This window comes from Canis lupus, chromosome 34 (genome assembly GCF_011100685.1).
Source record: "Canis lupus familiaris isolate Mischka breed German Shepherd chromosome 34, alternate assembly UU_Cfam_GSD_1.0, whole genome shotgun sequence".
In the NCBI taxonomy this organism is placed as follows: Eukaryota; Metazoa; Chordata; class Mammalia; order Carnivora; family Canidae; genus Canis; species Canis lupus.
In genome coordinates this window covers 41,093,448-41,118,292 of record NC_049255.1, presented here as the reverse complement: position 1 = coordinate 41,118,292, position 24,845 = coordinate 41,093,448, and the positions used below count along the sequence as shown (strand labels likewise).

Below are 24,845 nucleotides of genomic sequence, written 5' to 3'. Positions count from 1 at the left end.
GTCCGCGTCCACACAATACCCTATTGTACACTGTTTAAAAAAAAAAAAAGGCAGCAAATTGATAATGACATGTTAAGATGTAGGTCATTCTTTCTCATGGGACTCCGCCTAACTCCGCGGGCACCAACGTGGTGTCAGAGGCGGGCAGGCCAGGTTTCATTTCCTGTTTCACCACTTAGTGATTCCGTGCTGTGGGGCCCGCTCCCTAGTATCTCTTCACATCTTACAAGTGAGGCAGCCAGTGAAAGAACACACCGGGCCGGGTGGCCGCGAGACTGCAGTAGGTACACTCGTCAAATGCGCGGCGCAAACGTTGGCTTAGTCACCCGTCTCCTGGCCGTGAGGGACTGAGAAGGAGCACAGCTTTGTGCCTCGCTGCGGTGCAGTACCTCCCACGTCGAGCAAGCTCTCCTGAACTAAAAGCCAGACCTACATACCTGCTGGGGAGCGGGGGGCGGGGGGCGGGGGGCGGGGGGCTGGGGTGCAGGGGGAGGCAGGAAGGAGGAACCGCGGCCTGGAATTCGGTCTCACAACCCAACAGCAAGTAAACACGGTCGGTCCGGGGGATAAGCTCTGTAGCAGGTGGACGACACACAGCAATGACAGCAGGGGATCAGGGACGTCAGACTGTTGCATTCAGGGAAGGCTTCAGAGAGGAGGGGAAGAGCTGCTGCTTTTTTTTTTTAAAGATTTTATTTGAGAGAGAGAGAGCGTGCACGAGGCGGGGAGGGGCAGAGGCAGAGGGAGACGCTGGCTCTCCACTGAGCAGGGAGCCCAACATGGGGCTCCATCCCAGGTCCCTGGGACCATGACTTGAGCTGAAGGAGACGCTGCACCGACTGGGCCACACAGGTGCTTCTTAAAGCTGAAAAGAGAAAGACCCACAGAATGATTTGATCACCAACAAGGCCATGCGCATGGTGGACACCCGGTCACCACCTAGACAAGGTGCGTGTGTACTAGGTACTAAGAGTCCACATCTCAACTGCTGCTTTGCCAAAAATAAAGACTTTCCTCCCCCACTAAAGTTCATCTGTGTTTCTTTGTTGAGCTCCAGTTAATCGAGTAAATACTTTCATAGTCAGGCCTCCTGGGTGGCTCAGTGGGTTAAGCATCTGCCTTTGGCAAAGGTCACCATCTCAGGGTGCTGGGATCGAGTCCTGCATTGGGCTCCCTGCTCAACAGGGGGTCTGCTTCTCCCTCTCCCCCACCCCTCCCCAGCAAGTTCTCATTCACGTGAGCATTCTCTCTCTCTCTCTCTCTCTCTCTCTCTCTCTCAAATAAATAAAATCTCTTTTAAAAAAAATACTTTCCTAGTCATTTCAGGAAGTGACTGTGCCCATCCAGGATGCTGGCCCTCCTTTATCCTTTCCCAGGGATTATCTTCTTGATCTGTCAAATGGAGTTATTTGGTCTACGTTGGTCTAAATTTGAGAGACAAGATTTATATATCTCGTAATACTAAGGCACAGAGCATGTGCCCCGTATGGAAAAGCAGCGGCGATCACCTCCTTCACCCTGTATCTAGACCAAGGACACTCCTGGAACCTGATAGGCCCAGGAGGAAGAACATCACTTTTTTACACAAGGCGAATAAAGGTAATGGATCATAGAATGGCGTAGAGAAAGCCGGGCTTCCTGTCACCCCACAACGGGATGCCCAACCCCACAGTGCCCTGCCCGCAGTCCCTCCGCAGACATCCTCAGCCAAGCAGAGCCCCCCGTACTGCGCTGCTTGAGAGGGAGCTCAAGCCACAGCCGAGTGAGGTGAGGCTCCTTTTTAAAGTATATATGGCACAGTTAAAACACACTTCTGCTTAGCTAATCCTCTGGATAATTCCGAAGTGGGCATCAATAAAATTTCAACCACAGGAATTTTATCTGATCAATTTCACTTGCTCCATTTAATAGTTTGAAGGAATGCCTCATGGTCCGGAAGGCTTTTGTGGGTCCCTAATGAGTTACTTAAACCTTCAGAACCCGGGAAGTTCAATGTTGTGAAGAAATAAATCAGCACAAGGTCACTGACTAGGATTCTGGCCAAAGTTCCAAGATGGTGATATCACATTGACCTTACAATCTGGCAGGACAGCTCCACTCACAGATAACCCTAGACTGTGTTAACAAACAATTAAGCAAACTATGTGCTTATGTAATAAGGTGAGGTTAAAGGGAGTAAGATTCACGTAAGAACTTTGTAAGCTTCACAATCTTCCAGCAGCCCAACTACGAGACACTCTGTGTGACCAGGTGGCCCAGGACCTAGAAAGAGCCAATTAGGTAATAGAGAAGATGATTAATGACAAGATTGGGAAACAGAAGAGGAGCCACAGCTGACCAACCCAGAACACCCTCCAACATTCATGCTGTACTCAGTCAGAACACGGTAAAGAGATGACTGTGGGGACTTACCAAAGTGTTAGAACTTCAGGATTTTCTCCAGGTTTCAGAGAATGGGGGGCCAGCAGGCCCCAGGGCATGAGAAATCTCAGGTTACATGAGTCTTTTGTGGTTTCACTGAGGTTATGCTGAAACCAAATTAAGTTGTAGGATGAGATCTTCCTTTATTTGCATGATCCATCCTGCCTGGCTCTTCCCTGCCCACATTATTTTTTCTAAGACTCAGGAACCAAAAAGGGGGAAAAAATGAGACGAATGCCTAATTCAAGAGCTGTGCCTCCTGAGCCCCCAGCCCTTACAGCCACTTCCCCCCAACACCCTGACAATAGGACCATGTGATACTTGCCACGGTTCTTTTGACTCTTCTCTCTCTTTCTCATCAGTTCAACGGAAAACAAACACTAAGTGCTCCAAAAACCAAACTTTCTCAAGTTTTCTATTAACTCACGTCCTTAGAAAAGCATGCAATGTCTTTCACAACTCCCCCAGGCTTTTTAAAAAGATGTACAGCAAGAATCGACTAGTTCTCTTTTTTCCTCTTTCTCTCAGACTTGTGAAAAGAAAGAATTTTTAAAAGAGAAAATAAAGAGAAGGAGCAAATCCAAGCCAAGACTCATTTACATACAACCGGCCTCACCCTCGGGGGTCACAGTACCTACTGACTCCATTTGTTCTTGCCCCTGAAACGTGCCACCAGATTACCTGAGACAGTTCTTTCTGGATCAAAACAACCATTATGAATGTGGAATTTGGGTCAGAATTTGTCATCTACCAACATAGGCCACGGTCCAACATAACCATGTCTGTGGTAACAACATGTGGAAAAAAAAAAAAACAAATAGTTAAAACCTCCCCTCAAAGAAAAACTGTTTCAGCCCTGTAATTACTTACAAGCTACTCTGGAAAAATACTGCTGTATTCCCAGATATTCCTGTAATTGTGATTCTGGAAAAGTCATCGGCACCACGCATACCCGTTACTCTGTTATTAAATTCTTCATCAAACGTTAAAATATTGATGCTATCATTTTCTAGACTTTCATACCTGCCTCCTGTTGATTTAGGAGAGCCATTTTCTGTAATAATTCAGACCCAAGGCAACCTGGAAACAAAAAGAAATGCCAACTCATGTCAAACTGAAGCCAATTCTTGGGTGTCACACTTTGAGACAGCCTCAGCATCTGATCTCCAAACATTTTACGGATCTAAGGCAAGAGCAAGAAATAAAAGGAATGTTTTTCAGAAAAAAAAAAAAAAACATTGTTCAGGATTCTCATAAATATGTGCATCTTTTAAATATCAAGAGTATGAATCTTGGCTATCCCATGTTCTAACTCGAGCTATCGTTTGTGTGACAGAAAGACAAATCACTTCAGATACTTCCACATTATGCTTCAAAAATTGTTTGCTAAGCTAGACGCACAGAAGTTGGAAACAAATTTTCTCGTTAAAAGAAGATTTCAAAATAGCAGCTGGTCCCGCAGACCAGCCTTAGAATGTTGCCGAGCTGTTGGGTATTTGAAAAGTATTAGCTAAGGCGACTGTATTTACGTTGCAATAGGTCGCGGCCACTGCAGTGTTATCCAACCTCATGACATATCTGGGCATGGAAAGCTTCATTGTGACTAGAACACAATAGACTATACATAATGCTGAGAATCATTTTTATTTCTAGAAAGTATATGTGGGTGATATCCTTTTTTCCTGTATTTCTATTTCTGACGTACAAATGATGATTTGGCTGGGTATTAAAATTCTGGCAGCTGTACCCCTTCAAATCCTAGTATTTATTTTTTTTGCCCCCGGTAAATGGGAAATCCAAGGCAACTTTCTTTTTAATCCATCACTGATAAATCTCTTTATAGCGTGCTGGTGGTTTGATAGACATAGAAGTGAGGGCAGGGGGGCAGGGAGGATGCTACAGGGAATTTTATGAGTTTATCTGTGTTGTAATTTTTTAATCTGCAAACTCAGATCTTTTTTTAGTAGAGAAGTGTGAGAATTACATCCTATCTTTAATTATTCTGCTTATTGTATCAAAAGGATTGAAGCAGAGAAGTAATGTGTAGAATTTATTTTGCTAGCACTTTTGTGGCAGTGCAGGAGATGGATCTTGAGCAGGACAGGAAAATGGAAAATATATTAAGCGTCTCCTGCAAAATATCCAGAGATATAGAGGGCTTCACAAAGTGATAGAGAAGAGGAAGTAGATGCGAGAAAGTACCAAAGAGGTAAAATCTGAAACTACATGATTTAATGATTAATTGGATATGAGGGAAGAGGGAATAGGAAAAATTTAGGATGAATGTTCACACAATGTATGGGTGACAGCGTCACTGGCACCATCACTAATTACGATGGGACAAACAGAGGAAGGGGTAGATTCAGGCGTCTGTGTGTTCCGTCTATTGCTGTGTAACAAACCACCCCGATAGTCAAGATTTGGAAGTCATATTCATTTTCTAGTCTCGCCAATCTGTGATTGGGGCAGAGCTCAGTGAGAAAACCCCATTTGTACCCCGAGTGGTGTCAGCTAGGCCAGCTTGACTAGGAGCTGGAGGATCCACTTCAAAGATGGTTCACTCACACGGCTGGCCAGTTGGAGCTGGGTGCCAGCTGGGACCCCTGTGGGCTCTCGTGTGCCTGCCTGACCTTTTCACAATAGGGGGCCTGGTTTCCAAAAGTAAACACTCCAAAACCTGAGGAATGGCTGCTGTCAGCTTCTTAGGGCCTGGGCCCAGAACCTTCTTAGGGCCTGGGCCCAGACTCAAAGAGAGAGACAGAAACCCCACTTCTCAATGGGAGGCCCGTCGAGTAACTTTGGGGCCATGTTCTTAAACCTCCACCTTAGGTTCCACTGTGGGACAGAGAAGTCCAGTAAGTAACTCAACTTACAAATCTTAAATTTAGGAACAAGGTCAAAGAAGATACAACAACTTGGGAGTCATCTATTTATAGATGTAGACAGGGATAAATTTATTATAGTTTTAACAAAGCTTGAGTTTCAAGTCCCTTACTTCCCTGGGCACAAGGTGAGGCCCTGCACCAATGTTTGTGTTGTTTTTCTCAAAGAGAAACTCCCAAATTATATCTGCATCAGACCGCACAAAACCCGAATCTACCCCTGGGTGGCATTCAAATCGTAAGGGTCCATAGGATCATCTGAGGAGATTGTACAGAATGAAAAGAACAGTGGACCAAGAATGAAAACCTGAAAACATACCCACAAGGTAGGAGAGAAAGAGGAAGTAGCTTATGAATGAGCTTTTTGGTGTATAATCAGAAAGATAGAAGATCAGAAAAGAATTTTGTCGCAGAAGCCAAACAGTAGAAAGTTTCAGGAAGGACCAGCTGGTAAACTCTCTCAAAATAAAGCATAAAGGTCAAAAGAAAAAAAGAATTAAAAAGAATCCTTTCGAGCTGGCATCACGGAGGTCCATTTGCAACCTTGTCAAAGCAGCTTCGGAGGAAGCAGGAGCCACCTTGCAGTGTTCAGAGTCAATGCTAATTGGAAAATGGAGACAGCAGGAAATGTGGCTGAACAGGCATCTGAAATAGATGCAGGAAGAAGGGAGGTGGGGACCTAGAAAAATACAACTTTCTGAGATTGTTTTAAGCAAAAATGCAAAGCCTGAATAGTGTTATAACTCTTAAATAAATTAAAGCAATATTTTAAAATATTCCCACAAGGAAAACACAAGGCTCAGATGGCTTTAGACAAAAATACTCCCAAACTTTCAAAGAAGAAATCATCTGTTTCATACAATATCTTCCAGGAAATAGAAAAAGAGGAAATATGCCCCAAGTCATTTCACACCACCAGAATAGCCCTGATACTAAAACCACGCAGGCATTAGGAAAAGGGTAACTTTCAAGCATCGACTTCATGAATAAAGATGCAAAACCTTAAACAAAATACTGACATGGTCAAATGGAACGGCGTGGATAAAAAACAGTACACCCGATCAAGTCACTCTCAAGCCAGGAATGCAGGGATAGTTTGATATTTGAAAAACTACGATGTAATTCTTACACCAACAGATTAAAAAAAAAAAAAAAAAAAAAACATGACCAATTCAATAGATGCAAGGAAAGCATGTGATAAAAATTCATCATAATACAAACTCATAGTAAAAGCAGATAAGACTAGAAAGGTGGTATGTATTACAGGAAATGCTGGAAGCATCCTCTTTAAAATCAGGCAGGCGGTCACTATCATCACTGCTTCTCAACATTGCGCTGAAGACTCCACCCACAGCCAGTGCCCAACAGAGCGAGTCTTTGGGCATCTGCGGGGAGCCCGGGTCTCAGTGGACTTGGCTACCTCGGCGTCTCCCTGATGATCTACAAGCGCCCCTTCCTTGGCGCCTTCTTCTCCTTGCAGGCTCCACAATGGGGCTCCCCAGTCTCCAAGTTTACTGATGCCTGAGTTTCACCCCTACAAATTCCTCTTTGGTTGATCTGCGATGCAGCACGGGCCTCCGGATTTTGAAAATCTCCCCAGGCGGCTGCAGTGCGTCGCTCAGGTCTACACACTGAAGTCACACGAGAGGAGAGGGGGAGAGAGGGGAGGTCCGGGGTAGACAGTGACTCTCAAAGCCGCCTGAGCACTACGGTCGCCTCAGGAGCTTTTCAGACCCCACTGCCCAGATTGCATTCTGTACCTGTTTTTCGCTCAGCATCTCCGGAGGGAGGATTCCCAAAGCTTTCCTCCACGCGGCCGAGGTGGAGAACTACAGCTCCCCGGGCAATGTCACCAGCTCTCCCGGATTCAACAAAACATATACCAATGGCTTTAAAATCTGTAGGTCCTGCCTTGGGTTCCCTTCTAAGCACAAACGCTTTAAATCCTACACCTCTTCTTGGAAGTACCAACAGAGCCCAAAAGCCCAGAGCTTCTCTTCCATCAGGGCTGTGTGCACGCCCAACTCCCCCCTGCACCCCCCGGGCAGCAGGCCCCACAGGGTACGGGCCGTGTGAGAGGACTGAAGCCGACTTCCTTAACCTCCCTGCACTAAAACGAGAAGATCTCCGCATTCCTGGCATGTCCTGCAACCCAGAGTTAAGAGCCCTGGCTAACAAGGGAAGGAGAGGCACGGGAGCAAGGGCCCGGCCCAGCAGTGATACCACCCATGTGAAAAGACTTCCGGGACAATGGTGCAGGGGGTAGGGGTCGGCCTATGGAGAAAAGTGCATCAGACACTGAGCAGCACCCCACCTCCGGAAGCACGAAAAGGACGACGGCAAGAACAGAGCCTGCCCCGTCCCGGCAAACTCTGAGCAACGTTGCCCAGAAGTCATTTGCCCTCGCGTTTCTTTCCCCTCCTTTCCATGAGTGTTAAAGGGGTGAAAAGGGACTCCCCTAACCCTCACTGCCACCGTAGTGAGAAAAGAAATCTTCCCACACCCCTGCAACCCATATAATAAGAAGGGACTTTCCTGCCTACATGACAAGATGGGAACCCCCTGCCACAGAGGCATCTAGAAAGTCAGGGATGTCCATCGTAAATGGAGTAGGCACCTCTCCGTCAAGGAAACGGAACTTTCCTTGATCTTTTTCAACTCAATCTGTACTTTTTGTGAGCTTTCTCGTGAATCTGCATTGTTATTCCGATTTTACAGATGGGGAAACCAAGCTTGCCCTTGGTCACCAAGCCAGTTAAGTGGTCAAACCTACTCGTCAGCACACAGGTGTCAGCATCAACCCAACATCGTTGTTTCTTCCCTGTTAAAATGCACCAGGCTGCCCCTCTTACCAACTTATTTTAGTGTTTTATTCTCTTATTCCGACAGCGAGCACAAGCAGCAAAGAAGGAGGCTTTAAGGGAAAATTCAGTCAAATGAGATGATAAAGGCTGAAAAATTGTTCTCGATACGTTTCCAAAACATCCGTTTCCATACGGAGACAGAATGCAGCTCAGCTTTGATCTCGTGTCAAAACAACAGGTAATAACACCGTGAACTTTTCCATCTCCCACTACTGAGATCAAGGAACCTGGCATTCATCTTGGTAAATAATCTGTTAGCACCGAACTCCAGGCCAGCGGGAGGGGGGAACCCCTCCCCCACCCCTGCACCCACCCCCTGGGGAGCACACTCAATGGGGCCAGGTTCCCCAGCATTCTCTGGTTGCTAAGGCCCAGCTTTTGCCAAGGCAAATGGGGAAGGTGAGTAGGAGGGTGGGCCCCCTGGGGAGACTGCCAGGTAAAGCCTGCCCTCTCGGGCCTCCTCGACTGGTGTTCAAGTGCAATAGGGCGTTGCTTGAAAGTAAGCTGAAAGGCTGTGCATGTCCCGGCAGGGCCAGCGCCAGCTCCGCAGTTGCTCCGATTGGAATCACTCCCTGACTCACCGCTATGCCAATTTATTTTGTTGCTTATATTCATTAGATTAAAATGATTTAATTAGGCAGTGAAGTGTGGACTTGTTTGGTGTGCACCATCATCGTTCCTGCATTTTCTTGTTGTTGTCGTGTCCCTGTATTTAAACCTCAGGGGAAAAGGAGACTATTTTTATTCCCACGGCACCCCTCGAGAACAAATTAAATATTTTCTCTTGCTGCCTTCCTCATGATCTCACTGCTTTTTGGCTGCATAATGGGAAAGAAACCATTTCCGTAATTGCCATATTGTGGAGAGCCGCGGGGAGCGTTAGAGCCACTGTGTCATGGCCCTGAGGTTGTCGTTCATAAGAATAAAAACAGTAAAGGAGGAAAGTCCACAGATGCACTGTCTTTCCAAGGCTGGCTCAGTCTCGGGCTAAATGTGCCCCCTGGACTAAAATGGCCAAAGATAAACAAAAATAGCCCGACTCTTTATTTCTCTTCCATGTACGTTTCAGGAGAAGCAACCGCAAACATAGGGGGGAAATACAGACTGTCCCAGCGCCCCGCACACAACTGGGGCACAAACCAATACTTGTTGATTTGATCTTTAAGATGATTCAAGATCCAGGTGTTTTAACATGAAGGAGTGATGCTTCTTAACAAAAGCAAGTTCTCTCGTCCTCAGCAGTGCCCTCTGCACCCTCCAAGCCCCCATTCCTTTGATCCCCCCCGCCAGCCCTCCCAGACCGACTCTACAACTCAAGTGTCCTCTTCTTTCTGATCAAGGTCTCACACTTCATCCCTTAGCAGGTCCTGAAGTCCTACATTCTCCTAAGAAATGGCCTTCAATCTGTCTCCACCCTACACACGCCCCATCAGGTAATTCCTATGCTCCCTCTTCTCACAACACCCCACAAAATTAAGGTACTTCTTTGCCTAAGGATAACAAAGATTTTATATGTCAATCCTTCTTCACCAACCGTTCTCCCCATAACCAGACAGCAAGAAGTGTAATAAGACAGGAATCTGTCACGTCAGAGAGACTCTCTGCAGCCAGTTTAGCTGCCTGTCTATAATGCCACTTGCTATGGCATTTAGGAGAGTCCAAGGAGCAAAGCCAGATGGAAAACTTGCTGTTTCAGTGATCCTAAGAACCAGGTGCCCTGCCTGCCCGTCTGTCCCCACCGGTGTTGGAGGCATACGCTAAGCTCATCTTGGCCCATAGGAAGATATCAGAGAAGGACTGAAGAAAACCAGGATTATTTTTTAGTGTAATTCATCTATCATACTCATCATTTTGAGAACACCGTTAAGGACCTTCTCGCCCAGAACAGCTAGGTCCTAGGGCTTTCACTTTGTGGTCATTACTGTGGCTCGGTTGCATTACCTTGGATTTTTGTAAAACCAACTCAATTCTCTCTCAGTTGTCAGCTTTTTCTGTTCTACTCATGAGTTGGACAGTTGGCTGGGATCTAGCTCCATGCCAAATGGCAGCCAGATGAATAGTCTCCTACATGCATCCTTTACAAGCATGGGAGGGGACCTGCCTGGTGGACCCTGCCTGCCTGCCGCCCAACCCATCCATCTCCCCGACCATCCTCCCATCCATCCGAAATATTTTTATTAGCAGCCTACAGTTTGATACCCAGGCAGAGAGCATAGCATCAAGCAAAGCAGACATACACTCCATTTTATGGAAATTACCCTGCACGGTATAAGCCCCTTCTCTGACCTCTAGACAAAGCTCCAGGAGAAGCACAGCCGTGTCCTTTTCTAGACTCTTTATAGCTGTAAACAGCTTAGCTGGGGCCACATCCTGCTCCATCACTGGCTTTCCGTCCGCCCGGCAACACGGAAGAATCAGGTGGAATAATATCACTGGCTTGTACAGAAGGCCCACCTCCAGACTGTATTCTATAAATCTATGCCCGGCTCACATCTGGTAGTAAATATTCTTAGGCCTTGTGACTCCATAGCCCATCAGAGCCAAGAGACGTGTCCCTAATTCAACTGGATAATATTTTAATATGTAAAGAAATTGTGGATTTTTTTTGGATGAGAAATGAATTAAAAGAATGCATGGTTCTAGGGGATCCCTGGGAGGCTTAGTGGTTTAGCACCTGCCTTTGGCCCAGGGCCTTATCCTGGAGACCCAGGATCGAGTCCCACATCGGGCTCCCTGCATGGGGCCTGCTTCTCCCTCTGCCTGTGTCTCTGCCTCTCTTTGTCTCTGTGTCTCTAATGAATAAATAAATAAAACCTTTTTTAAAAAAATAATGCATGATTCTCCCTAGGCCAACGATTTTTGAGAGTTAGACGTAAAGACATTTACATTTTCTAAGAGCCAAAGAAATGAGAAATCCAGTCAAGCACGGTTGCTACCTAAGCCCTTGTCTTAACCTGGTACAACTGGACAGGGCGGACTGCATATCTGAAAACCAGTTAAGTAGCAGCCTTCCCACATAAACAGAGCTAGAAAATCGTCAGTGGAATCCAGCGGATATTGGATAGGAGATTACTCTAAGTCGAGGCCACTCATCCTGCAACTATGAAAGGGCTCCTTCAGACCATTTTAGTCCCAGGTAAGCATTTACTTATGCTCGAGCCTGTATCTCCAGGCATGAGGCTCCTTCAACAAGCAGAGAAGGCAGGTCCCAAAATTCATCAGGACAACACGGGATTTTTTCCCCATAATGGATAAGCATTTTTAAAGCCCCCCAGTATTTTATTTTATTTTTTTAATTTTTATTTATTTATGATAGTCACAGAGAGAGAGAGAGAGACAGAGAGAGAGAGAGAAGCAGAGACACAGGCAGAGGGAGAAGCAGGCTCCATGCACCGGGAGCCCGACGTGGGATTCGATCCTGGGTCTCTAGGATCGCGCCCTGGGCCAAAGGCAGGTGCCAAACCGCTGCGCCACCCAGGGATCCCGCCCCCCAGTATTTTAAATTTAAATTGTAAACGTTTAACAAAATCAAACCCATAATATTTATAATGTTGCATTAAAGAACCTGTGAATATTAGGAAGTTCAGCTATTCATACAAGAGTTTGGCCTCTTGAAGTCACAGGTAAGCCTGGTAATTCTAACTGGAAATATATGATTGAGTCATCGATTTAGACTTGCGATTGCAAAAATACTACATCATTGGAAGATTTAAGAGATATTAATGTTCCCGTATCTGCGAGTTTGATTTGTTAGATTCGTAACTGCTATTTAAGTACTTCGGAAGGGTTTTGTTAGTTAAAACAATCTTAGCCTATGAAAGGGAAGTCAAGCAGGTTTAACTCATAAATGAAACGTAAAATGTCCCAGGCTGTTCAGTTAAGTTTGTAAATGGGACCAAGTGCTACTCAAAGGCCCCCTTAAACGTGACTGCTCAAATTTACTGAACTTAGAAAAATCACATTTTTAAGGTGAACTCAAAAGCCTAAAGAAGAGCTACGTTTGTGGATGTGTAACAATCAATGATTAATTTTTAAAACAAACAAGCAAAAAAAAAAAAAAAACCTCTGAGTAATCCTGTCTGCACACACAAACTGCCTTAAAGGATATTTTTTAAAGCCACATTTAACAACGTCCTTGGAGCCTAGGGATTAAATGGGGAGAAAGAATCAGACTCCCACGCAAGAGGCAGGGGGGAGAAACATACTGTACGGCCTAGAGTTAACACGAAATGGGAATTTGTCCACCACCTGCTGCTATCTTCTGGTAGCATAAGCAGTAAAAACGCTACAGGATGACGTGGGTGAAGCCGGAGATCAGAATTATTCAGCTGCTTATTACTGACTGCCCGCCCTGTGCTTAATGCTATGGGAAAATGCAAAAGCATACGAAGTTCGTAATCTAGCGAGACCGGTGAGGTGCACGAACCTGAACCGATTAGAGAACAGAGGGTTCAGCTCCATAGACAGTCGTCGCCAGCCCTGCCCGAGGCTCAGCGAGTGGCTGCGGGACGGGAGAGCTGGCCTCAAACACGGCCAACGAGCTCTAGGACCAAGGGCTACACCGCGTGTCCGAAGTCGAGGGAGCGGCACTCGGAGGCGCCGAGGCCTACGGGAGCAGCTGAGACCCGCGGGGTAAGAGCCGTTCTGGGCTTCGAGACACGGAAGGGCTGAGATGGGCCAAAGGGAGCGCCCGACGGATGAGGGCAGAAGGGGACCAAGGGCAGCACCCCCACCCTCACCCCCGTACGAGAGGCTCACGCGGCTGACGGCCGAGTTCGGTGGCACAGGGCCCCCCGTTACGCAGGACTAAAACCAAAGGAAGGTACTGGAGACTGGAACGCACAACGGCAGTAGTTACTACCAAACGGTGGGAGGAGGTCGCATGGAATAGAAGTCCTCCCTGTCGTTGCAGGGAGACAATGGGTAGTATTTAAATTTGATGAATCAAAAAACAAAAAACAAAACAAAACAAAAAAAGAAACCTCAAGTGTAAGGATATATTATTAGACCTTTGGGGTATATGCCAGAGGGAGAAGAAACAAAGTGGAAACAGTTTGTTTCTGGGAATGGAACTGGGGATCAGAGAATTGTTCTTTTAAGATTTTATGCATTTATTTCTGAGAGACACAGAGAGAGGCAGAGACCCAGGCAGAGGGAGCAGCAGGCTCCACGCAGGGAGCCCGACGCAGGACTCGATCCCAGGACCCCGGGGTCACGCCCTGAGCCGAAGGCAGATGCTCAACCGCTGAGCCACCCAGGGGCCCCTGAAAATGCTGCTTTTCATCCTAAACACATCTGGACGATTCGAGTGAATACCAAGTGAACACATTATGCTGAAGCAAATATGAAAATTCGAGGCACATAAGCTCAGTTATTAGGCTGCATTTGTTTGATCCAGAAGCACATTTACCATGAAGCCCATAAAGCTTAGGCTTGCAGGCCCCACTTCCAAGGCCTACACTGACTTGCTAACGACATATCCTCCGTCCCTTCTCTAGCCTCAAGTCATGTCAGCTGCAGGCCCCCGACGACCCTGGTTTGAACAAGGACTTTCTCATTTCCTAGGATTCCTCGGTGCCTTTCCTACTTCACGTTGTGCCGGGAGGGATCCGGTCTCTGCGTTTTATGTCACTTCTAATCAAGGCACACGATCTTAGTTATATGAATAAATATTTTCGTCAGAATAAAAACCCCTTCTTGACTCAGGAAGCAATCCCAAGGCCCTCAGACTCGAACCGACACGTGCCCCACGGGAAGTGGAGACTCGCAAAGCACTGCCTGGACACAGCGGTGGAGGCGGGGGCAGGCGGGGGCGGGCGGTCGGAGGAGGGATGGGGAAGGAGACCCGGGCCAGGCCCGCTCCCCAGCTGCCGAGCCGCCCACAGACAGGAATGCCCGGGATGCTCCCACATTACAGGCGGGGGTCAAGCCTGATTTCCTGACTCATCACCTGGCGAGCTTCTCACAGGCTCCAGTGGAAACGTTGACCCCCGAAACCAACCCGAATGAGCCCGTCCTGCCAGGCTCTGGGAACGCTAGCCGGGCGTCTACGGCGAGGGTCTATCAGCGAGTTTTAAAACAAAGAACTTTCTTTCCACCAACAGAACCATGACCTCTCTGGCCCTGGATCCGTATTCAGGGCCCGAACGGGTCTTCGGGCGCATGTTCCGACCACCGGCCCGGGGCATGGATCCGGCTCGCGGCCCACAGCGGCCCACAGAGGCCCACAGCGGCCCACGGCAGCCCACGGGCCAGGGTCCCACGGAGACACACGCTGAATCACTGTCCGTGCACCTGCTGCGGAGACTGCTGACCAGTCCGCGCTCCGTGGGCGGACGCACAAAACTGTTCTACATGGTAAAGACACTTGGCCAACTAAAGAATGCTGTGAAGAACGTCTAAGATACTTCTTACTGCTCTTGTGAGCCAGTATTTTTTTTTTTAATGTCGCTACAGTGTGTGCTGGGTTGTGCGGATGTGACCTGGGAATCCTGAATACGGAAACTGTCAGCCTTTGCATTTTCCTGTGGAATTAGGAAATTTAAAATCATGTTCGTATGCAGCCAAACCAGCACAGCTGACCTGGAAAGCGAAGGCAAGTTAATGATGTACCTGGCTTGCTTCCCGATCGATTAATTTGACTGCTATGCATCTGGATAGATTGACAGCCAGGCCTGAAACCGGGTAGGAACCGCTGTCCTTCATTCTCCATCTCTTGACTTGGGTTATTTTTTTTTTTTTCCTTATAGAAAGAGGCGAATGCTCTACCCTTTAACCAAGAAAGAAGGAAAGAGAGAGAGAAAGAAAAGAAAAAGGAAAAAAAAAATAACCTCTACTTGATGGCATAGGAAAACATCAAAATTTCACTTACTACACAAAAATGCCTACGAGGACAGTGAGTCAAGATGTGGAAACCCCGAGCTGGGTACGTGAGGGCCTCCCTGCATCAGCCAAAGCAGGGAGTAGATTAGGCAACCGATCCGTGAGGGCAATGGGGAGACCTGCTAGTTTCCACGTTATTTCTCAGAATGTGAAGAGGGTCAACCTTCCCCCGCCCCCAAGCTTTTATTCAAGTCCCAACGGGCTCACAGAGAGCAGGAGGAGTTCCCGGTGTCGCACTCAGCGATGCACCAGCCACGTGCGGCGAGGGCAGGGCCAGCCTTCGTGCACCGTCCTTCCTGCCGTTTTCTCCCACCCCAATCCGCTACCCCCTCACGTCGTCCAGCCGTCCCTCTGGGGTGCTCCTTGCCCCCACAGCACCCTGAACGTGCCCATATAGTCCCCCTCTTTAAAGGAAGAAACCGAACTCAATCCCCTCCATAACCCCTGCCCTTCACAACTCACACTCCACGCCAACGTCGCGCCTGCCTCCTGGGCCTCACCTCCTCCCCTCTCACCCGGTGCAGATTCCCACCCGCCCCGCCGTCTCCCCGGGAGCCCCTCCGGCCAAGATGGCCAGGGATTTCCTTAGGTCAGATCCAGAGCTCTTCATTTCCAGGATCTCTCAGCTGCTTCTGATACTGTTGAACCTCCCACTTCCCTCAAGTTCCCTGAAAAAAGATTTTTTAAAAATCTGGGCTGCCCTCTTCTCTGGCTACCTCTCAGTTTCTTCGGCTGGCTTTCCAAGTTTCCGTCGACTGTGGCCTCTGGGTTGGTGTCCTGGCTCTCTTGTCCTTCCTTGTCCCCACTCCCCCTGTGACCCTGCTCTCCAGTGGATTCACCCGTCATCCGTGCGTCCCTCACTAGTGAGCCCAGGTCTCCTTCTCACAACCACAGGCCCGAAGGGCATCATCCCCCTTGGTCTGTGCCGGAAGCTCCTCAAGCTCAACTTGTCCAAAACCAGACTCATCTTGCTGCTCAAACTCATTCTCTCTCCCAGGTTTACCATCCCGTTGGATAATGTCACAATCTACGTAGCTCTGCTAACTCGGAAGGACACTAGTGCCAGGGTAGGCAAAGTATTCGCCGTCCTAAGAGTTCTTATCTTATTTATCACTGTTCTGATCCAATTAGTTCAAATTCATTCTTTTCATCCTATTGTCCACGGAACTTTGGAAGCCGGTCATGCTTGAAAAACCAAATGCCATATTCACTATTTTGGAAGATATAGAATAAGCCTGAGTGGTTTCAAAAAAAAAATTTTTTTTTTAATTTTAAGAGATTTTATTTAATCAATCTCCTGCTGAAGTGCCATAGAAATCCAAAGAAGTGTCCTTTAGGCACCAGAAGGATTAAATGGACCCCAATTTAGGATACCCCGACATTGCCCTAGAAAACCTTACTCACATCTAACTACACACACCCTATTGTATAAAGTAGATCTATGCCCAGCGTCTGCACTTCCTTAGATGTCGAGAAATTGTGCTTGAGTAATAAGCATTGCAATCAGGCAGACGTAGAACGAAGGTGGGGCAAGTGTTCGGCTTCCACACTTTGAGACTTTCTTCAGCTGCAAAACGGGGTAAGGATACTTACCTCACATGGATGTTGGAAGGATTTAGTGAGATAATGTGTGCAAAGCGCCTGGCATATGCTGGGTGCTCAAAAATTTCAACAAACATTTTATTTTTAAAAATTTCTCACCTTTCTCTTTCCTTTCCTCCAATTTTGAGGCAATTGAAGCCTTCTGGTGCAGGATGAAATATGCCTAGGGGAAAAAAAGAGAAAAAAAAATCCCGTATGATTCCAGATCAGAACTGTTCCAATGTACCTGTGGAAAATTAAATTCGGTTTAAAAATATTTCAAGTGTTTCAAGTGTCCTAGACTGAATTTCTCAGGTGGACTCTCTAATGGACCTAAATCCCTAGGGTACTTCAGGAGCGGACCTGGCTCCTCGAGGCCCTCAAAATCCTCACTGGTGAGACAGATGGGATGGCCAGGGGCAGTGGAGACCGGCTTACCCTCCTAGAGGCAATTTTAGCTCATGTACGAAATTCTCGTGAAGCCTCAAAACGAGGTAGGAGAAGAAAAAGGAGCAGAGAACAAAGGAGGACTGAGTATTACCGGCCATCGCCTCTGAAAATTCTTGGCTCACTTTGAGCAACGTCTTCAAAACAGCAGCAGACTGGAAAGCTGGGTTGTGCGAGGGGGTGCGGGCCGGGGGGGGGGGGGGGGTTGGGGGGCTGACCTCGCCCAGGAAGGAGCGGGCGTTGCTCCTTCAGTCCGAGGGGTTGTGCTGAGGGTGGGGTGGAGGGAGCACGTTGTCTCTGGGTCTTGGTGACAAGGGGTGACAGCCAGGACGAAGGTGCAACTGTGACTCGGCGGCGGCCCCGCAAGGCCCCACCGCTCAGCCAAGACCCCACGGCCTGGGCCACACCGCGGACAGTGTGGTGCGCTGCTGGCCCAGCGCTGCAGCCCCGACCTCCCGGTGATGCCCCGTCACCGCAAGGCCCCAGGCCTGCCCTTGTGCCCTGGCAGCCGTCCTCAACCCCGGGCGACACACCTTCTTTCGTGGGGACGCGATGGTTCCAAGAAAGTACACAGAAAAGCATAGTTTTAAGGGAATCAGTTGCCTCAGTTGCCGTCCATTGAAAAAGAGCTCGATGGCAAGGGACCTCTTCCCCTCTCGTCTCCTACTTTACTGAAGAAAAGCGCACCGAATGCCATTCAGCCGTAAGAAAGAAGGGAATGTTGCCACTTGAGACACCGCGGGGGGACCTCGAGAGCGTCATCTAAGTGCAGGAAGTCGGACGGAGAAAGACGAGTACCGCGTGACCTCGGTTATATGTGGAGTCTACGCCGCGGACAGCACTGAGCCCTGTCTGTAGAGAGGACACACTGGCCGTTGTCGGGGCCGGGGGCGGGGGCTCAGGAGGGGTCAACGTGTACAGGCTTCTAGTTATGACATACATCAGTCCTGGGGTGTGACGTGCCGCGCGGTGATTACGGTTAATAATGCCGTATCGTACATTTGAAAGTCGCTAAGAGTAAATCTTAAAAGATCTTATCACAGGAATAAAAAATCACCGTGCGTGGTGACGGATAGCGAGACTGACTGTGGTGATCATTTCACAACATGCACAAATACCAGGTTGTACACCTAAAGCTAACAAAATGCTCTACGTCAATTATACCTTAACTTTGAAAAATTGGACAACGTAGACGAGTCATGGAATAAATAGAAAGAATATAGACAAGAATAAAATAAATAGGATAGCAGTGATAAGAAGTAGGATATAATTAAGGATGTAAAATCTCCACCAAGTAAAAAAGAAAAGAAATATATACCTTGAGCCTTTTCCTAATCTTTTTTTTTTTAATTTTTATTTATTTATGATAGTCATACAGAGAGAGAGAGAGAGGCAAAGACACAGGCAGAGGGAGAAGCAGGCTCCATGCACCAGGAGCCCGACGTGGGATTCGATCCCGGGTCTCCAGGATCGCGCCCTGGGCCAAAGGCAGGCGCCAAACCGCTGCGCCACCCAGGGATCCCCTTTTCCCAATCTTTTTAAGATTTTATTTATTTGAGAGAGAGCACGTGCACCAGTGGGGGAGGGGAGACAGACTCCTGCTGAGCTGCCTCCCCCAACACAGGGCTGGACCCCCAGACCCTGGGGTCACAAGCTGATACGGAGGCAGAGGCTAAACCAACAGGTGCCCCCCTTTTCCCAGTCTTCCTGTGGTACGGCGCCCAGCGGCGTGAACATCTGCAGAGCAAAGGAAGAGCGAGGTCTCAGAACAGGTACAGAGGAAGCAAATACTGTTAAGGCTTGAAATAAATACCTCTTCTCGCCAGGCGGTGTCTTAGTCCACACTGCCGTAACACAATCCTACAGACTGCAGACCTTATACACAACAGCAGCTTACTTCTCATGGCTCTGGAGACTGGACGTTCGAGTCCAAGGCCCTGGCAGATTTGGTGTCTGATGGGGACCTGCTCCGGTTCACACATGGCCATCTTCTCACCGTGTCCCCATGTCACAGAAGGGGGCACGGAGCTCTACAGGGTCTCTTTTATAGGCACTAATCCCATCCCTAGGCCTCAACCCTAACCTCTTTCCTAGGCCTCTACCCTAACCCCAACCCTAGGCCTCTACCCTAACCCCAACCCTAGGCCTCTACCCCAATCCCATCCCTAGGCCTCTACCCTAACCCCAACCCTAGGCCTCTACCCTAACCCCAACCCTAGGCCTCTACCCTAACCCCATCCCTAGGCCTCTACCCCAATCCCATCCCTAGGCCTTTACCCCAATCCCATCCCTAGGGCCTGTACCCTCATGACCTAATCATCTTCCTAAGGCCCCACCTCTAAATACCTTCACCTGGAGATTGGGTTTCAACATGAATGCTGGGAGACACAAACATTCTGACTACGATGGGTAACATCCTTGCTTCTCACAAGATTGGAGAAGGGTCTGATCACAGCTGATTCTGATCTCATGGAGCAAAGCCGCGAGAACTGTGGCAAACGACTCAGGAGACGAAGAACAGAAGAATGGCAAACGAAGAGCCCAGAGAGGATACTGTGGTTTTAAAGCTACTTCCCTTTCCATCTACCTGTTTATAACATGTCTTATGTGCACACAATGTGGGGACAAAGTACGAGGACTAGAATCAATGCTCATCCTAGCAATAGGGAACGGTTGTCTTCCATGGATACATAAGCTCATCGGAAAAGCAGCCACATTCACCAGACTATGATATATGATCAGTAAAAATTAACACCTCAAGCCATATAATCACACGGAGTTTTCTTAATTAAAATGTATATTTATTTTGTCAGCCCTGTAAGGATGGCTATATAAATACAAATAGGGAAAAAACAAACAAACAACAACAATAAAAAAAAAAAAACATGTAAAACCCGCCAGCATAAAGAAAGAGCTTATTCATGTATTTTTTAAGTGAATGATGATAGGTATCTGCTTGCTGTGGTATTTGGATCCCATTGGATACATTTTAAAAAGTGATGTCATGGCTTTATTCGAAAATGTCAATTTTTGCAGTACACAGGATATTACCCTTTGCCAACAGCATCAGTTTAGAATGCAAACTCGTAGCTGTCATTTTAAAAAAGAGCCGGGGATACACCATATTTTGACCTTCTTTTGGGGGGCGCGTCGGTGAAGCAGAGTCTGAGGAGGAGAGCTCTTACAGGGCCGCAGGCCTCTAACCTGGCCAGGAGGAAGCAACCCCTCTTGAATATAAAAAAGAGAGAGCCGCACTTTTACTTCTCTATCTGCTGAGACCAAGAGAAAGTGGCAAAGCACCGGTACAACACTCACCAGGAACACTTACGAGCTAGTAAGTGAATCTTCGTATTCGTCAAAGTAGCCGCGTGCATCTCAAGACTTCAGCCTTGGACTGACGGGAAGTGAGAACGTCTGGGGCCCCGGAGGGCCGCTCCACGCCGACCCCACAGCCCAGGACCGGGGATCCCTCCGGCGCGCCAAGTGGTCTCTCCCAGCGAGGCGGCGAGGGCCATCCGGGTGGCCCTGACACGGAGCAGGGGCTCAAATGCCTTGGGAGAAGCTTTCCACTTTTCAGGAAAAGCTGGATTTTCTGTAAAATCTCTGGATTGCCAACCCAACGAACAAACAGATAAAAACGTCTGTAGGGCAACCAGAATTCCCACGCGAACTGACTTCGGTGGCCGGACATCCGGCGTGCACCCCGTGCTCCAGGGCGACTCAGGGTAGGTCCCAGCCCCCAGCACTGTCTGGTACCTTCCACGAGGAGAGGCACAGAGCAGCCAAGAACGATATTGGGAAGCATCCCTGGTGGTTAGGCACAGTGACTTTGCGAATATGATTTTCCGAATCGGATAAAAAAAAAAAATAGGCTTGTATTTTACATCTGTTTTTTGATTGATTTCTCTAACTTTTAAAACAAAAATCTCAGCAGGCGATGGACCCGTGATCTCCCCCACCGGGAGCCTCTGGGGGGCGGGGCCTGGTCTTCATCAAAGTGGAGGATGTGTTTGAAGGCGCTACTTTCCCACACCAACATTAGGGCCTGGTACCTGAACATCAGCCTCTGGAATCCTCACACTGTGTAAAAAGACACACGCCTGTGAATTAAAATGCACCCATTTCTTCTTTTTTTTAAAATTCAGTTTGCCAACATAGAGTATGACACCCAGTAAAATGCAGCTATTTGTAACCAGCTGGCAAAGGTTTCGTGGTAAAGGTCCTGACGGCATCTGACTGTCTTTCCCGGGAGGCATGGGGGGCCTATCATGTCCCTCCCGTGACGGCCTCGCAGGCCCGTCAGGCTACCCAGTTCCCTCCAGGGCCAGCTGTGGAAAGAGTGGCCTGATACCACCCGTCACGTGGAGTTCCTCCTCCGTCCACCAGCACAGGGCCACCAACCCACGCAAGGCCCTGACCTCTGGCGGAAGGCTTGCTGGCCGCCTGCTGTGTGCACGGCTGCTTCTTCGACACACTGATCTCCTCCGTGGCCAAGAATCCTGATTCTCCACCTCCCCACGTGCTTCCTTCCACTGACTTCTCTCCTCTTCCTGACCACCCAGGATGGTGTCAGCCAGCCGGTTCTGGAGCTTTGGTACCTGTTGGTCACCTTCCTATCCTGCAGCTTCGGCTCAAGTGACCCACTGACCTTTGTCCTCTCTGCTTAGGCTGAGGCTCCAGGATAGGAAGGTGATTGCCAGGTATCAAGGCTCAACATCCAGGGCACCTGGGCGGCTCAGGGGTTGAGTGTCCACCTTGGTCCCAGGGCGTGACCCCGGGGTCCCCGCAGGGAGCCTGCTTCTCCCTCGGCCTGTGTCTCTGCTTCTCTCATGAACAAATAAATAAAATCTTTTTTAAAAAATGCTCAACATGCAGAATGAAGCGGCTTCACAGCGGGTGCAGTGCCTCGCAAGGACCCCCGGTAGGGCAGTCACAGCTAGGAGGGGTGCAGGTAAGACCAGAAGGCCAGGAGGTGAGCAAACAGAAGGGTGACAACCAGAAACAAACCCACAGGTCTGCACACTCCCGTCTGCGGAGCTGAGGGAAAGCCCCAAGTCAACGTGCATGGGTTGGCGCCAGCTCCCTCTCCACCTTGCAGGGTCCCTCCCTCAGCCCTCCAGGCTCCCACAAACCCAACCCCCACCCAAGCATCTCAGAGGGCTTAGGCCCTGGGCCTCAGCTGCCGCCGGCGCCGCAGAAAGGGGGAATTTCCCAGGGGGGAGGGCCACGCCGGGGGTGGGAGGGGAGGAGCACAGCACAGGCCTGGGAGGTGGTTTCAGAAGTGCAACCTGCTGGGGGACTTTTTCTTCAGACCATCTGGAGGGAAGTGGTCAAAATCTGCTACAGATTCTCCTGAAATGACCAAATACCCGTAGGAAAGTTGCTACCTTGTTGAGAAACGGGGCTCCTTTGCTTCCTCCTGGGGCGCGGGGGGGGGGGCGGTTAAAGACTTTTCTATCAGTCGGTGACCTCTCCTGCCTGGGGGGCGGGATCCAGCCAATGAAGGACCCCGCCCCCACCCCGGCCGCCGAGTGCTCCTCTCTTAGGAGCTGCCCGGTACCGGGCGGGCGCCGCGCTCACGGCCCGATGACGTCAGCGTGTTATTGACTTTCCGAGTCTGAATGACTGAGCACCGCGCGGGGGCGGGGCGGGGCGGGCGCGAGGCGGCGGCGGCGGGGGACCGGCCGAGCGAAAATGGGCTGGCGCGCGGCGGGCGGCGGCGGGGGAGGGGCGGGCCGCGGGCGGCGGGGGAGGGGCGGCCCCGGGCTCGGGCTCGGGCTCGGGCTCGGGCTCCGGCTCCCGCTCGGCTCGGCTCGGCTCGGCTCGGCGGCGGGGCGGCTGCAGCCCTGCCCCTGCCCCTGCCCCTGCCCCTGCCCCTGCCCCCGCGCGGCCCCCGCCCCCGCCCCCGCCCCCGCCCCCCGCAGCGGGCCCGGCACCTCCCGAGCCTTCCCGCCCCGGAAGCCTGAGCCACGTGGCCGGGCCGCTCACAAAGCGGGGAGCCCGGGCGGGAGGTGGGGCGCCCTCCCCTCCCCCCCCCCCCCCCCCCCCCCGCAGCCTGTGCAGGTGTGCGGCCGCCCGGCTGCGCTCCCTCCCCCGGGCCCGGCACCCTGGCCCCCCGACGGGCAGCAGGTGCGGCAGGTGCGCCTCCTCCCGCGGGGCCTGGGGCGGCCCGGGGCGGGTGTGCGCGGACACGCTCCGAACCGGGGCGCGGCGGACCCGGACCCCGACCCCGACCCCGACCCGGCCCGCTCAGGCCGCCGCGCCCGCCCCACCTCCTCCGGGCCCCCGGCTTCGCGGGCCTCACGGCTGAGCCCAGGCCCTGCCTCCTGGCCGGGGCTCCGCGGCTCTGCACCCCCGCCCCGCCCCGGTCCTGGACCCCCAAATCCTCCAGGCGCCGCCCCGCTCAGGGCTTATGTCCCCTCAACTGCTACGGATGGCCCCCCTCCCCCTCCTGCCCTCTCCCCTCCCCCACCCGCCCTTCCTCCCCTCCTCCCCTCCCCCTCTCGCCTTCCTCCCCTCCCCCTCCTGCCCTTCCTCCCCTCCCCCTCTCGTCCTTCCTCCCCTCTCCCACCCGCCCTTCCTCCCCTCTCCCCTCCCCCACCCGCCCTTCCTCCCCTCCCCCACCTGCCCTTCCTCCCCTCCCCCACCTGCCCTTCCTCCCCTCCCCCTCTCGCCCCTCCTCCCCTCCCCCTCTCGCCTTCCTCCCCTCCCCCTCTCGCCCTTCCTCCCCTCCCCCTCTCGTCCTTCCTCCCCTCTCCCACCCGCCCTTCCTCCCCTCTCCCCTCCCCCACCCGCCCTTCCTCCCCTTCCCTCCCCCACCCGCCCTTCCTCCCCTCCCCCTCTCACCCCTCCTCCCCTCTCCCGCCCTTCCTCCCCCCCACCTCCTCCCTGTCCTCCCCTCACCTTCCCTCTCCTTCTCCCTGTCCCGCCTTCACTCCTCCTCCCCTCCCCCTCCTCTCCTTCCTCCTCTCCCCCCTCTTCCCTGTCCTCCCCTCCCGCCCCTCCTCCCTCTTCCCCTCCCCCTCCCGCTCCTGGGGCTCCAGCTGTGTTTGTGGAGCACCGAGGGCTCAAGGCGCAGGGAGGCTGTGCACCCCCGCCCCCCCACCCCCCACCCCCCGCCGCTTGCGAACCCCGCCCTGCGCGTCCCAGCCCAGCCGTGTGGCCGCGGGCGGGTCCCTGACCTCTCTGCACCCTCATGGGTGAAAAGCGGGGCCGCCACCCCCTCAGTCGTGTCACGAGGCCCTGAGGAAAGCCGGGTTCCGTCCGGACTGACAGCCGGGCCTTCCCTGGCTTAGCCCAGCGACGCCCCCGGGGCCCCGGGCGGTGCCTGCAGAGCCACGGCCTCCGGGCCCTTCCCCGCTCGAGCACCTGCAGCCCCAAGAGGAGCCACCTTGGGGGGGCGGGGGGACGCGTCTGTGCCCCAGGTGGGGGGAGGGGATGCGCCCCTGACCCAGGCGGGGCGGGGGGGGGGACGCGTCTGTGCCGCAGGTGGGGCGGGGCCGGCACGTCCACAGCCTCCTTGCGAGCCTCGGGGCTCCTGGCGGCCTCTTGCCCCGGGGGTCGGCAGGTGGGGGGGTGCCAAGAGCTGAGCATGCCGGTCCAATCGGAAGCCTCCTGGGGAATTTTGAACCTGGAGGCGGAAAAGCCCATTTCTCCCCCAACCTGCAAGATAGTATAAAGCTGGGAACCTCCTCCATGACCTTGTTGCCCGTCCTGTGGAGGGGAGAGCAGCCTGACACAGAGCCGGCCCTAGAGGTCAGAGACAGAG

General features: G+C 51.1%; 1 long non-coding RNA gene across 4 annotated transcripts; it reads right to left on the bottom strand.

Moving 5' to 3' along the window:
* Nucleotides 1-1,313: 1,313 nt before the first annotated feature.
* On the bottom strand, nucleotides 1,314-22,680 carry LOC111093900. Of its 4 annotated transcripts, XR_005384053.1 has the most exons (7): nucleotides 22,465-22,680; nucleotides 16,751-16,814; nucleotides 3,445-3,501; nucleotides 3,103-3,203; nucleotides 2,413-2,528; nucleotides 2,187-2,262; nucleotides 1,317-1,392 (listed from the first exon to the last, which is right to left on the bottom strand). It is a non-coding gene; the product is annotated as an uncharacterized LOC111093900 (long non-coding RNA). The 4 variants fall into 4 exon arrangements; XR_005384054.1 differs by lacking the exon at nucleotides 2,187-2,262 and having other exon boundaries at nucleotides 1,314-1,392; XR_005384051.1 differs by lacking the exon at nucleotides 1,317-1,392 and having other exon boundaries at nucleotides 1,408-2,262.
* Between the last annotated feature and the right edge of the window lie 2,165 nt (nucleotides 22,681-24,845).